Source organism: Canis lupus, chromosome 29 (genome assembly GCF_011100685.1).
Source record: "Canis lupus familiaris isolate Mischka breed German Shepherd chromosome 29, alternate assembly UU_Cfam_GSD_1.0, whole genome shotgun sequence".
Classification (NCBI taxonomy): Eukaryota; Metazoa; Chordata; class Mammalia; order Carnivora; family Canidae; genus Canis; species Canis lupus.
The window spans coordinates 20,447,622-20,463,629 of NC_049250.1; the positions used below are offsets into that span (position 1 = coordinate 20,447,622).

General features: G+C 38.1%; 1 long non-coding RNA gene across 1 annotated transcript in view; it reads left to right on the plus strand.

The window, feature by feature from the left end:
• Window positions 1-3,039: 3,039 nt before the first annotated feature.
• LOC111093222 overlaps window positions 3,040-16,008 on the plus strand; it is a 54,649-nt gene continuing 41,680 nt past the window's right edge. The window contains exon 1 of the long non-coding RNA XR_005380866.1: window positions 3,040-3,474. This is a non-coding gene — a long non-coding RNA (uncharacterized LOC111093222). The remainder of the gene's footprint in view (window positions 3,475-16,008) is intronic.

A 16,008-nucleotide genomic window follows, 5' to 3' on the forward strand; every position in this document is an offset into this window, starting at 1 on the left:
AATTATTTACATAAATTATATGATAAATTTATACATATAAAGGAATCCAACATTAATGTTTACTATTTTAAAAAGCCAACTAATTGAGATATCATTTATATTGTTTGCTCTTTTTAAAAGATAAATTAATTTTATGAATGTATTTAAGTTTGTTATTCAAGGAGTCTTTAATGTTTTTAAGATTTTTTAATATAATAAAATTCTTTACCAAAAATTTTCAGCATAAGAGCACCTGAGTAGTTCAAGTCGTGATCCTGGAGTCCTGGAATCCAGTCCTGTATCCGGCTCCCCGCAGGGAGCCTGCTTCTCCCTTTGCCTATGTCTCTGCTTCTCTCTGTGTCTCTCATGAATAAATAAATAAAATCTTTAAAAAATTTCTTCAGCATATAAATGCAATTTTATGATTCTTTAGTCTTAAAAGTGACATGATTTCTTTTTCTAAGTGTGTAGTTAAGACTTTACTTACTGAGTTGATGGCTGTGAATAGTTGGCTGTGAATCTGAGCCATAGCTCAGATGTCCCCCAGGTGGGACAGTGGATGAATGAGAAAAGAACACAGGATCTGGAGTTAGATTTAGGTCATTCTTGCCTCTTATCCCTGTGTATTCCAGGATAAGCCATGTAACCTCACTCAGTCTCTTCAGTGCAAAACAGAGAAGATAGTAATAGCACCTGCTTAACTTCTTTCATGGGCTCTTTGGATAACCAAGTGAAATAATACCACTTAAAATATTTTATAAACTATAAATTGCTATATTAATATATTAATTGCCAGTTACTCTAATATTAACAACTCTCCTTTACATATTTCTCTCTTTAGAAGATTTTATTTATTTATTTATTTATTTGAGAGAGTGCATGCTTGGGTGCGCACGTGCGCGCGTGCACACACACACACAGGTGTGCATTGTGAGGAGAGGTGAAAGAGAGGGGACTAGCAGACTCTGCACTCAGTGCAGAGCCAGATGATGTCTTGATCTCAGAACCCTGAGATCATGAACCTGAGATCATGACTTGAGCTGAAGTCGAGAGTCACTCAACCAACTGAGCCACCCAGGTGCCCTCCTTTACACATTTCTTAAGCAGAGATCTTGTTCTCTTGGACTTAAATTCTCACATCACGTAGTGCTTCTCCCATGACACGAAAACAGGGTGATCAGCCTTCCAATGATGTCTGGAGCTGGAGGCAGCATCTGGAAACTAAAATATGAAACTGGAATTCATTTATTTTAATACAGCTTTTCAAAAAAGAAAGAATTTGTACCTTTTTGAAATGAAGTTTAACTTGCCTGCATTCCATAAAAGCAGAGTTTTATTTGTCATTCTTAACTAATCTGGGCTTTCAAAATTTTTGAAATGTTATTCTGCCATTTAGTATTTCCTAAAAGTTTGCCACTTTAGTTCAGATCTATGAAACTACATTCCATTTTAACCCAAATTGTGAGTTTGCTTTCCAACCCTTTAACAGAAGGTGATAATAGCCAAGAGTAAGTTTTTTTTTGGGGGGGGGAGAGAGAGAGAGAGAGAAGGAAGAAAAGAGGGAAGGAGGGAGGCAGAGAGAACAAGCATGTATATTTTATGCATTTACAAAGCACCATCTGAGAACTTTCAGAAACTTGGGGTCATTTTATGCTTTGCTTTCAAAATAGGTATATAGAGAGGCCCTTCTTTTCCTCAAACAATCAGGTAGAATAAAATTACCTTGGAATATGTTAAAATTGTAGATTTTAATCAATGAGAGATGTGCTTATCTAATTACGTAATACATCAGTAGGTATTTCATCTTCTTAGAAGAAGTCCATTTTTTTATTTTAGCCAAATTATATTTAGGTTGGTTTAGGTTATCAGAATAAAAATTCTGATTTAGTAAATCCTTATTTTTCCCTATTTTTTTTTCCCTGAATGGTCACCAATTTTGGAATTTGGGGAAAATGTTCTGGAAAAAAAAAAAAAACATTCAGGGAGATGTTTATTGAAACCAGGCTTTTCAGTTGAAATAAATGGAGGATGCACTGAGTTAAAGGTAAGCATTTCTCTTTATGGCAAGACTCTCAGGCTCTTTAATTTGCCAGTGTGAATCCTAAAGCTCCCAGCAGACCACAGAATACTTTACCTTTCATGGAGTACATCTTACAGCCATATGCGCCTCTCCAAACCACATTTGTCCGACACTAGCTTGGGAGCCATGGCAATATATTTAATTTAAGCAAATATTAACAACTGCCACTAATATACTACGAGGTTTTGATACTAAGTTTTTTTTAGTTTAATATGTGTATTTTATTTTTTTGAGTTTGATATTAACTTTGGATTCTTCTCCTAGTGATGGGTAGAATGCTTAGCTTGATGTAGAGGAGCTACTTCTGTCCTTGTTAGATTTGGTTGTCTCTGTCACTTGTCAACTTTTCCATGTGTCACAGTTCTCATGTCCCTGTCTGACCTGCATTTGCTGTGTCCTTTTTCAGAACTTTAACATTGATTACAGAGGAGTCTTGGTACTTCAGTCTATAATTGCTCCAAAGCCACTTTAAAAATACAGAATTCCAATGACCCTTTCTTTCTTTCTCTTTTCTTTCTTTGATCTTACAACATGACCTGAGCTGAAATCAAGAGTCAGATGCTTTAACTGACTGAGCCACCCATGTGCCCCCTTCAGTGACTATTTCTAAGGAGATTTTCCTTTACTATCATGTGCTCCGAAAATGCCCATCACCAGTTACTTTGGAATGAACTCTATTAGCATTTAATTCTCAAATTTATGCTTGCTCTTTGACCTCTGTGTTCCATATACCTGGAGCCATACATTGAGTGGGTAAAGCATTATATCATTTTTAGATTTTCTCCCAAAAGCCATTACTGAGCCAACCTCTTAAATTCAAAAATCAGAGTATTTTTGCCACCTTTTTAGAAACTGTGAGAAGTAGCTATCTTTTATTAGATACTTAGAAGGTGGCTCTTCCTAGTCTTCTGGAGTTCTCATGTTCCCATGTTTGGTTGCTGGGCAACCAAAACATCTTGCTTTTTTCCAGGCAACCCAATTTCGTCTGGACAGTTCCTTCATTCCATGTGTTGGTCTTGGTGGAATGACGTACCAGTGATGAAGCAATTGTCTGTCAGCTCTCATTCACACTGCTATACCTGGCTCGTGACATTGGGGCTGGGATTATGCCGATTCTCGTGTCTCCCTTGCTAGCTGACTTCCCGTTTATAGAGGGCACTAGGTGGAGACAGGAGGCTTATTTGCTCTTCTTGTCTTCAGTGCCCCAGGAATGGCGTTTCACCCCTGCAGCTGCTGTTTGTTCTGCTGTGCAGCTTCTTGCAGCACTTCTTGAGCTGGGCTTAGGCATACCAGGGGGCCCTGGCAGGAATGCTCCCTCCTCAGAATTCTGAGTCTACATTTGCAAGCCTTTCATTTGAGCTCTTGAGACCACCAGCAGCTGGGCAGAGAGGACCAGTGCCTGCCTCCCCATAAAGGTCAGAAACCTTAGAAGTCCAGACTGTCCTACTTCTTCCCCTCACAGCCAGTGAGTGTCCATGAACTAAGCAGAGGCAGACACTTTTTATTGGAGGTTTTGGATTTTGAGAAGGCTGAAAATAAATAATAGTTGGGAGTATGTTCATCACAGCAGGGAAAAATTGACTTTACTCTTTTTGTTGTGAGGCTGTTCCTATTTCCTTGCTGTCTGGAGCTCCCTTGAGGAATCCTGTTGCCAAGGTTGGCTTTCTAGCCTTCATCAAGCCCGTGATTTCTTTGATATTCTTCCCCAAATTCCCTGATTAGCCAGAGTCATATTTAGATGCCCGCAGCCAAGGAGTCCAAACCCTAAATATGTTAAAATGTATTTAAAATTCAGTTGCTTCATTGCCATCTTTATATAAATATATATATGTGTGTGTATATATATATATATGCTAGACCTTTTGAAGTTATCTCACAGTTCTTAGATGATATTCTGTACTTTTCTTTTTTCATTTTGTTTTTCTCTTTGCATTTTAATTTGGGAATTTTCTAGTGATGTAGCCTTTTTTTTTAAATTTAGGTAAAGTTCAAAAGCATAAAATTAACCATTTTAAAGGGCACAATTCGGGGATGCCTGGATGGCTCAGTGGTTGAGCATCTGCCTTTGGCTTAGGCACGGTTCCGGAGTTCTGGGGTCAAGTCCCACATCGGGATTCCCTAGAGAAGTCTGCTTCTCCCTCTGCCTATGTCTCTGCCTCTCTTTCTGTATCTCTCATGAATAAATAAATAAAATCTTTAAAAAAAATAAAGGGCACAATTTAGTGACATTTAGTTCATTTACAGTATTGTGCAAACACCATCTGTAGCTAGTTCCAAACTATTTCTATCACCTCAAAAGAAGACTACTTATTTAGTAAGCAGTTATTCCCCACATACCTCTGCTATAAGCTGTGGGTAACTACTAGTTTACATTCTGTCTATTTGCACTTATCTGTTCTGGATAATTCATATAAGTAGAATCATAAAATGTGTGACCTTTTGTATCTGGCTTCTTTCACTTAACATACTTTTGAGATTCATTCCACTTATAGCAAGTGTCAGTACTCTACTCCTTTTTGTGGCTGAGCAATATTTCATTTTAAGTATAGACCACATTTTTTTTACCTATTTATCTGCTGATAGAGAGAGGGATTGTTTCCACATTTTGGCTATTTTGAATAGTGCTTCCGATGAGCTATTTTTGCTATTTTCTTAAAGAATCTCATTTATTCTCTTCTGTATTTATTTTACCAATGAGCCCATCAAAGTCGTTTTTCATTTACAGTGTTTGTAATTTATAACATTTGATTTTGTAATAGGAACTGAAGTAGATAGACCTGTGGGGTGAGGCTGTATGTTAGTCTAGTTAGGAATTGGGCTATGTAGTTAATTTTTGTTGTAGCTGTAGGTGACAGAGGCTTCATGTTCTTTTAGTGCTCTTATCTTTGTGGCCTCTTTGACTCTGGGTTTCCCTGGGTGCTCCTTGTCAGATAAAGTCTGCATCTTGGATATTTTTCAGCTATAATCCACTGTTATTATATGGGGACCCTGTTGGTGTGGTGGTTAAGGTGTAAGAGAGGAAAAGCATTCTATAATCTTACGATTAAATGTTTGTCTTTAGTGAATCTGTGACCTTCACAAGTGTTTCTTAGCCTTCCCTCATCCTCTTAGGTTAGATGAGAAGGATAGAAGGGGCTGGGGTAGGAAAAAAGCCTTTCTCCTAGGTGGAGTAAAGCTCTGATAAAGTCTTTCCCCTGGAGAGTAGCCATTTGTTGTAGAGAACCTTCTGTGAGTATTTAGTGATTACACTTCCCCAACCTGTGCCAGAGCCACAGGTAATCTTTATAAACTTCTGACTGGGAACTTGATGGCATTCTGGAGGTAAATCCCACAAAAGTTGGTGGGGGACAAGATTGCTGCTCCCAAGGAATTTCTCATTTTTATTGTAGTATATACTCTGCTCTCCCTAGTTTGTCAAAATTACTATTGCTTCAGGTAAACAGATCTAGGCTTTAGTGCTCTGAACTTACCTGTCCCTCCATATTTTAAGGTGGTTCTTTATCCTGTGACCTCAGTTCTTTGGTGGGTAAAAAAAAAAAAAAAAAAAAAGTTGATTTTCAGTTTGTTTATTTTTTTCTTGTAGTAAGGACAAATGTGACAACTTCCAAGGTCCTTACATATCAGATCTGTAGCAGAATCATTATTTTTAAAAACTGAAGAAATTCAAGAAAAACTTTTTACCATGATAATGTACATTTCAGTTTCAGAATCTTCACAGAAAGTTCTTAATATCTTGCTAAGTCTTTAAATCACATTGCTTTAGATTGTCTTTTTCTTAGTTGACATTGAGAATAGCCATAAACCAAATATCCTTTCACAGTTGACAGAGACTTTTAGGTCTTTCCCAGCTTTTTCTTCTCTAAGCTAAATAATGACAAGTTTTCTAAACTTTTAATGGCACTACTTTCTGAATCCTTAATTTTTTTATTGCTCTTTTCTGAGGTTTCTGAATCTTGGTGCTTTTGAACTCTGCTTGATTTCTTGGGCTCTTGGCAAAACTGGTTACTGCAGGAGTAGTTCTGGACATTCCCAGATTTTTAAACCTGTGGGATTTATAGTGAAACCGGGGAGTAAGGAAATGTGTATACAAAGATAAAAGTAGAAGGTAGCAGTACTCAATATAAATGAATGGCACACGCAAGAGTGTTATATAGTTCTGAAGATGGAGTGACTGCAGAGGGCTGGTGAGAAAGTATTGGTGGAGGATATAAAATGTGACTTGGTTCTAGAAGGAATAGTAGGGGTTTGATAAGTGGCAATGGTCAGTGATGGAATTCTGGACAAAAGGACCAATATAGATTTAGGCATAGGAATAAGCATGTTTGAAGAACAAATAGTTTGGCTGTCACAAAACTCTCATAAGGACATATCCCTGGAGGTCACCAGTGGGCCTACTTAAGGAGTGTAGGTTTCTTCCTGCAGGCAAAATAAAGTCCTTTAACATGTTTGACCAAGAGATGTACTGTTCAAGGCTGGGTTTTGGAAGATGAAGATGAGGATGGTATATTTGGCTGGATTTCCCCAGAAGAATAAGCAAAAGTGAGAGTTAGTCCAGGTTTATTTTGGGGTATAGATAATGGTCAATTAAAAAATAAATATAAGGGAAATCCACTATTAAACCACAGTGATGGTTGTGGTAAGAATGATCAGGGGGTTTTGCATTAATATTCATTTCTTAATATCTAGGAGCAGACACAGGTAGGGGTATAATAGTGTGGTGTCGGCTAGCATGATAATGGGAACAATCTCCCTTTATAGATTCTTATGTCTGAACTGTGTCCTTTCTCTTAGTTATTTATCATTTTTCCATCTACATTTTTTCCCTCTGTCTGCCTTTGATCTTCATAATGTGGAAGAGATTTCCCTTATTTGTTATGTCACCTGGCTATAAGTTTTAAAAGAAGAAAGGACAGAAAACCCTTTTTGCTACCATCTTGAAAAACACAATCTCTGAGACAGGCAGTTTAAATATTACCTAAATAAATATTTACAACCACCCTTTGAAGCAAGGATTACCCCTTTCTGTAGATGAGAAAATTGAGTAAGAGTTATGCAGCTGGTTAGAGGTGGAGCAAAAATCCAAATTCACATCCATTTGACTCTAAAGCTCATGTCCCTAAACTCTAGGCTGTACTGCTTTAGGGTCATAGGACTAGCTATATGCATAGTTCTATAATTTCTGTTCAAAACTCTTCAGTGGTGAGGTACCTGGATGGTTCAGTTGGTTAAGTGACCAAACTCTTGATTTTAGCTCAAGTCATGATCTCAGGGTTGTGAGACTGAGCCCTGCTTGAGGCTCCTTGCTGAGTGTGGAGCCTGCTTGTGATTCTCTCTCCCTCTTCCTCTGCTCCCCCTCCCCCAACACATGTATGTGAGCAGATGCGCCCACATGTGCATTCTCCCCCCGCCCCCACTCGAAAACAAACAAACAAAAACCAAAAACCTCTTCGGTGGCTTCTCATCTTTCTTGAAGGATAAGCCTAGTCTTTGAAATGGACTGTAAGGATCTACTCCCTCCCTATGACTCTTTGATCTAATATCTTACCATTTGCCCTCAGCTCCTGCCACTTCTGCATTGGCCTCTTTTGTGTTCTTCATGCCAACTAGCCTTTCCTTCTGCATGGAGCACTCTTTCCCATAAATATCTGTTTTATAACAACCTCACCTCCTTCAAGTCTGTGCTCAAATCTTCATGTTCTTATTCCGGACTATACTGATAATCTTATTTACATTGTAGCTTGCCTCCCACCCTCTCACCCCCAAACCCTCTTATTCTGCTATTTTCCCCACAGCACTAATCACAATCTTATATACTGTATAATTTACTGTTAAAATTGTTTTTTATTGTTTTTTCCCAAGTAGTGTGGACAATTTTTGTCTCTCTTTGCCATCCATTGAAGTATGTCAAGTATGTAGAAAACATCATCTAGAAACATAGTAGTCATGTAAAAAAATCATTGAATGAATTATTTTTCCTTCTTTAGTATATTCTATAGTTCATCCTAAAACTATTGGCAGTGTTATAAAAATTATGTCATAGTAGAATGTCTCTTTATGTATTCATTCTCCTGAGAAGACATTAAAGAATATTTGCACAAGTTGTAGCAATAGGGTAGATTCCTTCCTTTCAGATGTGAAATTAAGATATGAAGTATATGGGCTATCTTTGTTGGAAGTTTAAGAAAAATAATTAGGACATGAAAGTTTGATATTTATTTTTAGATTAGTTGAGCAAATTTTAATTGCCTGAGAGTTTATCACTCAATATTGTACACTGCTTCTATATGCCTCCCCCATCAGAAACAAATACAATACAATGTCACAGCTTTCCAGAGTTGGTACCTTTGAATGTGTGCATTGTGGATGGATGGTTGGTTGAGATTGTCAAACCAAAAATGGAATTTAGGAAATATATTTTAATTCATTTAGTGAGCAGTAATCTCACCTCTCCCACCACTATTAAATTCATGTTAAGAACCTATATTATTTGTGAGTTATTTTTATTTAAAAAAATGCTAGATTAAAAAACAGTTACCAAATCCAAGATGCTACCTCTATTGAAATAGCATTAAAGATGCACTCTAGGCTTTAGACTTCAAAAGGGTTCTTTTTTTCATACTTAGCAATAACAAATGTTTCTGTGCACAGCCTTTTAGCACTCTGTATATTTCTTAGTACCTCATAGATCCTCAAATTTAATTGAACATGCACTCTCTAATTATCCATTTCTACATGAAGCATGTCTCAATTGAGGGACTTCTACAGACCTGCAGGCATTTAGCATGCTCTTTGGTGAATGTGCTTCCTCTCAGTGATTAGCAGTAATGACTCCAACTGTCTCAGGGAGTACAGGGACTCTGCTTTTAAGTTCTCCAATTGTACTGATGGTTTGCCACCCTGTCCCCACTTCATAATGTTTTCTATCTGAAATGGAAAATGGATACTTTCCTATGGAGCTTAAGATGTATATCAACATTTAGTTCCTGGGTCAGAGTCAGATGTAAGCACCTTATTTTTTTTTTTAAAGGACTAGAAACAATATGAATGACTTTGGGTCCGTTTTGAGTCCACTTATTCTCAGATTTTCCTGTGAATAAGAATTGTCTGAAGAGTGTGTTAAGTACAGATTTCTGGACCCTGCCTACAATGATTGTGATTCCTTCAGTGTGGAGAGGAGCTCAGTAATTTGTGTGTTTAACAAGCACCCCCAAGGAATTCACATGCAGGTGTTTTGAGCAAAAGGACAGCTTACTTGTGGGACAAGCGTCACTTGGATGGCATTTGAAAAGATCATGGCCATTCCCATGTGTAATACCACGAATATAGCTGTTGGTGAAACTTTCTCCCCACTGCTCTGCATTTCTGTGTTGGGAATGCATAATGGTTAGTGAGTACGCACAAAAATGGTAGATATTGATACAACAATATCATCTTGATAAAATAGACTACATTCAATTGTGTCAGAATGAGAAACTTTTTTTTTTTTTTTATTTTAAGGGTTTCCCCCAAAGATCACTTTTTCTTTTTTTCAGAGCAAGGTCTACATGATTTTATTTCCTTCTATTACATGTTCTCTTCCATAAGATCACCTTTTCTTTTATTTCCTTATTCACAGATACCACAGCCCAGTAAAGTTGTTTGCAACTTTCTGTAGCTCATACATAAATGAGCCAACTCCCAGTCCTTTTCTTGTTTCTACCATACCATGAGATCTGTATGTCATTCTTAATTTTAAATTTTTATTATGACCAAAGTCACTGAGCTCTTCTAGCCTACTGCTGGCATTTTAGACAGGAGGATTAAAAAAAAGTAATATAATCATGAACCTAGAAAAAAGTAAAATGCCAGTATTCCACCAAGTAGATTAGTAATTATACTAGCAGAAATAAAGGACAGACATGGCTTCAGGGAGTCCTTTTGATCTGTTTTTCATTGTGGAAAACAACTTAATGTGTTCATACATGATTCTCAGTGATTTCTAGAAAATGCCTTTGTCACTGAAAGACGGAGCAACCACAAAGTAACAGGAATCAGACAATTTTGTTCTTGTAGTAGCTGTTTCATGTCATTTACAAATTCAGTCCATTGAAACTGTCAAAGTAATTTAGAGACAAAGTGGTCAGTTTCAAACTCCAGTGCTTCTTCTTTTTAGGAAGTAGCACCACAACTCCAAAAAAACATGTTTTAAAAATAGCCACTACATTCATTTCCTATTATATATTTTACAAAATATACATTTCACTGCAGTAGTTATATTGGTAGCTGCTAAGAAGCATTTCAGTTTTCCTAGAACATGGCATTTTTTTCTATTAAAAATAATCATCTATTAAAGTAAACCAATTTATCTAATTCTTTTTCACTAACTCTTTTCCAAGAAAAAAGGTGACATTAATTTTATTTTTAGTATTCATGGAATTTTATGTTCAGTTTATTCACCTAAAAAGTAGGGAGGAAATTTCAGGTTATTTCACATTCAATTAAAAATTCTCTATAGAAAAAAAATTCTCTATAAATAGTTGTTGATTGACTCTAGATAGGGAAAATTGAAATGACTTAATTCACTGTAAGAAAGTTATAGAGATAAAATTATTTATCATTATTAAATGAAATAAACACAGCTGTCTCATTCTGTTGAGAAAAAAAAATAGAGTTTTAATATAACTGGTCTGGGCAGGGACAAGGCGTTAAGTATTTTTTAAAAGCACCAAGGTGATTCTAATGCATAACCACACAGAGACTACCACTTAGACAAATAGGAGGCTGCAAGTAAATGAGCGCATTGCCTCTGGACAAGTTGAGGATTCTGTTAATGGGGGTTAGATGAAGTGGGCCTGTGTTACAAAGACACAGGTCTGACTAAAAGTTGGAAAATATATATTTTTTAATTGAGGCATAATTGACATGCACCATTATATTAGTTTCAGGTGTAGCACATAATGATTTGGTATGTATATATGGCAAAATGATCACCACATTAAATCTAAGCAGCATCTATTTAGAAACTAAATAACTTTTAACTTATTTAAATTTAAGCTGGAAAGGATAGATTCTAAAGAAGAAAAAAAGACTGGATTAAATACAATTCACCCTCCTGTACATTTTTTTCTTTTTTTTATAGGCTAAGAAATTAAAAGTAGATGTTTTATTCATGATTAGAAAGTAAACTGGAATCAGTCAAAATTGTACTTTGTGTCCCTAAATGCCTTAGTTTTTTGTTGTGACAGAACTTTCTGGCCTCTTTGTGTCCCATTTTTGTGTTTGTTGAGATCGGGGTTATCATATGGTCAGCGGTACACATGTCTGAACCTGTCACTGGAAGATGAGCCCTTGGAAGCTAGAGGCAGTACCATTAAATGCAGAAATGAGTGAGCTGCCTCTTGGAGGGTTAGTAAGAGTAATGTGAAATCAGAGAGAGAAGGGCCCTGGAGACAGACTCTGAAGATCTCAGCTTCATTGCCACCTCTGCTGCTTAGTAGTGGGGTGTCTGGAACCCTACTGAATCTCATGCACATCAACAAAATGGAACATCTATATACCATGCACTCTCTTTACATGGATCAAGTGATACCATAAAAAACCTCACAGTTTGTGGATTAACCACTACTTAAAAATATATTATGCATGATAACATAGTGTTGTCAATGGCAAGAGAAATGGGCCTGGGACCAGAAAGCCTGGCTCTGATACCAGCTTGATTTTACTTCTGTGTACTTATCATTTAACTCTTCTGCCCTTTAGAATAAGAATATTTACCCCTGGTGTGCCTACTTGAATGATATTAATCATTATATAAAAATAAAGTTAGTTAGCTTTTAACTACACTAGCAATAAGAGATACAGCCTCAAATAAGACAACTTGGTCCTGCCTTGGTGGAATATATAGCCTAGTGGAAAAAATATGATGTATATAAAACTACTTTGTAATTTTTTTTTTTTACTTTGTAATTTGTAAAGTGGTAAGCAAATGTGTGGTATTATGGTTATTGTTTTTTTTTTTAAGATTTTATTTATTTATTCATGAGAGACAGAGAGAGACGCAGAGGGAAAAGCAGGCTCCCCACAGGGAGTCTGATGTGGGACCCGATCCCAGACCCTAGGATATGCCCTGAGCCAAAGGCAGACACTCAACTGCTGAGCCACAGAGGCATCTCTATTATGGCAGCTCACTCATTTCTGCCTCTATGTCTTAATGTCACAAAAGAAGGGCATTCCAGAAAAACTTAAAGAATTAACCACATATCTTATCTGTGGTTCTGAATGTTCCAGATAACAAGCAAACTCTCAGCACTTTTTTAAAAAAAGATTTATTTATTCATGAGAGACACAGAGTGAGAGGCAGAGACATAGAGGCAGAAGCAGTATCCCTACAGGGAGCCCAATATGGGACTCGATCCCAGAACCCAGGATCATGACCTGAGCCAAAGGCAGACGCTCAACCACTGAACCACCCAGGTACCCCACTCAGCAGTTTTTGAATTGGTGTTCAGAAATACATGAGATCAGTTTTAAAAATCTGGGTTAGTTTGGGTTTCCATGTTTAACTATCAAATGTAAAAATATTTAGCAGAGCATTTCAAATGCTTAAGAAAATATCGATATGACAACACCAATCACATTCTTTAGTTGAATACTGGATACCGTGAGGTCCTAAAATTCCATGACTCTTCTGGTCATTGGGATACCACATAAGGAATTCCCTGTCATTTCAGTAAGTTCTAGTCATGCCCTGATGGGCTGTGTCAGTGGTCACACTGCCATGCCAATGCCAGGGAGATTGTGGTTGCCGATAGTTTCATGAGGAATGGGGTGATTAGACTCAGTACAAGTTCGTTATAGATGATTTTAATTTGATGTCTAAAGGGCTAAAGTTCTGGTAAGGTTTTGGCCTTTTAAAAATATTTTGAATTGTATTTATTTTTGTTTTCAGTATGTTCCATCCCTCTACTAACACTGTACAAAATTAGCTTTCTAATTCTGTTTGTCGTATCTTCGAGTAAATTTATGTGAAATGGACTAAAATAAAAGGCAAAGCATCTGCACTGAATAGGCAACTTCTATTTTATATGGTCTCCCTTTTTATTATTTCTTCTTGATATGAGTGTAACTGCAGTAAAAAAAGAAAAACATACTGGCCTTTACATGAGCAGGGGGATGGAGCTTTATCACCCCTAAACATCACTACCTTAGCATTCTCTCACACATAAGTGAGAATGCTGAAGCTCACACTTTGAGAGATTGATAATGATGTACAGCTCCAGGTCCTGAACTGGAAGGCATGCAGGCATGGAAGTAGAAACTAGAAGAAAGCCCTGAGTGAGGTGTCTGATTGGACTGCTACATTACTCAGGTGCATGGAAACATCTTTGCATTTGGTCCAATGAAGCTCTTCCTCCCTGGGCGGCAGGAGATGAATTCTGCATTTAGGACTGTGTTAGGCTGTCCAAAGCAGAGGGTCTCATGGGGCGAGGGTCTCCCTTTGGCACCAGTTCTGTCAGCTGTGAGGGGATGACATTTGGCATCCATGTGCCGTGCTCAGCAACATACTTCAAAGCAAATCTGTTCAGCAATTTCCAAGTTAGTGAGCACATCACACTCAAGTCTTGTCTGGTGCTTCGAAAAGCATTGCTGTGTTTTGAATGAGATCTCTTTCACTCAAGGCTTATTTTCAGTCATTAAGGGAGTCAATGCTCAGAAACTCTATAAAATGGTGGGCGTTTTCATCCCAGCTTTAGAAGTCATTGGTCTGATATTCTCCTGTATAACATAAAGGTCTCACAGCAGGAAGCTTCAAAGGCAAATGCTTACAAAGAAAAAAGTCCCATGAAAGAGTGAACAATTCTTCAACAGTTCCTCCTTTAACTCTAACCATGACACATGTCATTTAACCAAGTGGGGCAGAGCTAGAGAATGAGAGTACAGTATTTTCCTGGTTAAGATTGGCTTAGGTTCTTTTTTTTCAACCCAAAGCTTATTTGTGGGTCACTTTTCTGCAAATTCTCTGGTACAGTAATGGGGCTGAGACCTAACCAATCCCCGCCAATGTTTTGCTGAGGGGACTCTCCTATAAAGGCTGTTTGTTATTTCCTCTTTGAGGCCACGGGCCCCTGGCTCATGGCTATATCCCCAGCACCTGGAGCAGTGGCTGGCACATGTGAGGCACTTGATACATACTGGTTGAGTAAATGAATACATATGTGTCTTCTGTCTACATTGAAGATATAGCCAGGGAGAACAAAGGTATCAACTTCACCTAAAGTTGGTGATTTGCATTTCTGAAGACCCACAGATTTGGTACAATAACTAGCTTATTAAGCCTCTGGCCTTTCAAGAATTAATACCCTCATTAAAAAAAAAAAATTAGGGCAGCCCGGGTGGCTCAGCAGTTTAGTGCCGTCTTTGGGGCAGGACCTGATCCTGGAGACCCGAGATCGAATCCCACGTCGGGCTCCCTGCATGGAGCCTGCTTCTCCCTCTGCCTGTGTCTCTGCCTCTCTCTCTGTCTCTCTCATGAATAAATAAGTGAAATCTTTAAAAAAAATTTAGTACCCTCAGAGGTGGTTCTTCAGAGACAAAATTTGTGAACAAATAATAATATTACCAAACCTTATGGGAACTGAGAGAAGGAAGCATGAAGTGTGTATGGAGGAGAAGTTATTTAACATGATGTTGAAGTCTAGTGAGTTTACTGGATGACAACGAGGAAGGGCATCATGGGTAGAGAAAACAATGCATTGCAAAGGAGACCTGGCACAAATGAACTTGGCTCTTGGGGGAGGGGGAGAGGCAGGAAAGGGTGAACAGGGAATCAGGCCAGTAGTGTTGGCCTGTGAAGGACCATGCTATCCACTGTGAACTTCCTTAAGGTACTAGGAAGGAAGTTGTAGAAAAGTTGTTGGCAGCAAGGGGATAGAATCGGATATTGGTATTTCTGTGTAATCCCTAAGAGAACTGGGAATGTGCTGCCTCTCTGAGAGGCAGATGGCCAGTGGACTTCAGTATGCCGGTTAATGAGAATAAATAACATGGCCACACACAGGGAACTTATTAGCAGGTCACTTGCCTCCACAGAGAGAAAGTAGGTGATGTAAAGGACATTCTTTTAATAATGTGTGAGACAATGTTGGGTGTTGGGGATATAAAGATGACTAAAGTGGAAAGACAATTATAAATGAAGACAGAGGTGCTATCTTTGAGAGGCTTCTGGCTTAGTCGGGAGATACACTTGTAAGCAGCTCCTTACCAGATGCTGGGGGGAGAAATAAGTACAACAGTATGGGAGAACCTTATCTCTGTGTTGTCTCCTTTCTTTAATAGGATGTAGGTGGCTATTTCTAAATCTGCCACAGAAGCTGTTGTGAACCTTGATCCAAGTAAGTTGGCAGCGAATGGGCAGCTGCATTTAGTAAGCTACAGGCAGTACCTGGCACTCTGGCCAGGGTAGGCAGGTGGTCAATGCTCACTTCATGTGGGAAGGATTGTGTCTTCAGTGGGGAAAATCTCTGACCTCAAAAGACCAAGGCCTGGATTCTTGACTTTGCTTTTAAACCTGTGGTTTTGGGATCCCTGGGTGGCGCAGCGGTTTGGCGCCTGCCTTTGGCCCAGGGCACGATCCTGGAGACCCGGGATCGAATCCCACGTCGGGCTCCCGGTGCATGGAGCCTGCTTCTCCCTCTGCCTGTGTCTGCCTCTTTCTCTCTCTCTCTGTATGACTATCATAAATAAATAAAAAAATTAAAAAAAAAAAGAAAAGAAAGAGTAAACCTGTGGTTTTGAAAGATTCGTTTCATTTTTCTGGCCTCAGTTTCCTTATCTGTAAAACAGAAGGATTGACCTAGATGATTTCTAAAGTAAGTGGTATTATTTATGATTTCATGAACTTCAAAAAAATTCTCATCTATATCTAGGTGTGGAAAATATGGGGAGTTTTCAAATAAACAGGTGGGGGAATT